The sequence below is a fragment of the Guillardia theta genome, assembly GCF_000315625.1.
Source record: "Guillardia theta CCMP2712 unplaced genomic scaffold GUITHscaffold_49, whole genome shotgun sequence".
NCBI classification, from domain to species: domain Eukaryota; class Cryptophyceae; order Pyrenomonadales; family Geminigeraceae; genus Guillardia; species Guillardia theta.
Genome location: NW_005434625.1, coordinates 79,726 through 79,979, shown reverse-complemented (window position 1 = coordinate 79,979; position 254 = coordinate 79,726).

The following is a 254-nucleotide window of genomic DNA, read 5'->3' as shown; positions in this document are numbered from 1 at the left end:
ATCGAGGCGGTCAGGTATCAGGAGCTGCTGCTCAAGTGTCGGCGCAGCGCCCAGTCTGCCCGCGACAAGCAAGCCGCTAAGTCGCAGCAACAAGCACGAGCGCTACACGACGGCCTTGGAGAGGTGCAGGACATGGCCGGCGCGATAGAAACGACCCAAAGCAAAGCCAAGGAGCAGATTGACGAGCTGCGCAAGAGCCTCGAGGCTGAGAGGCAAGCCCATGCTGCCGCCCAGCATGCCCGCAAGCAAGCCAT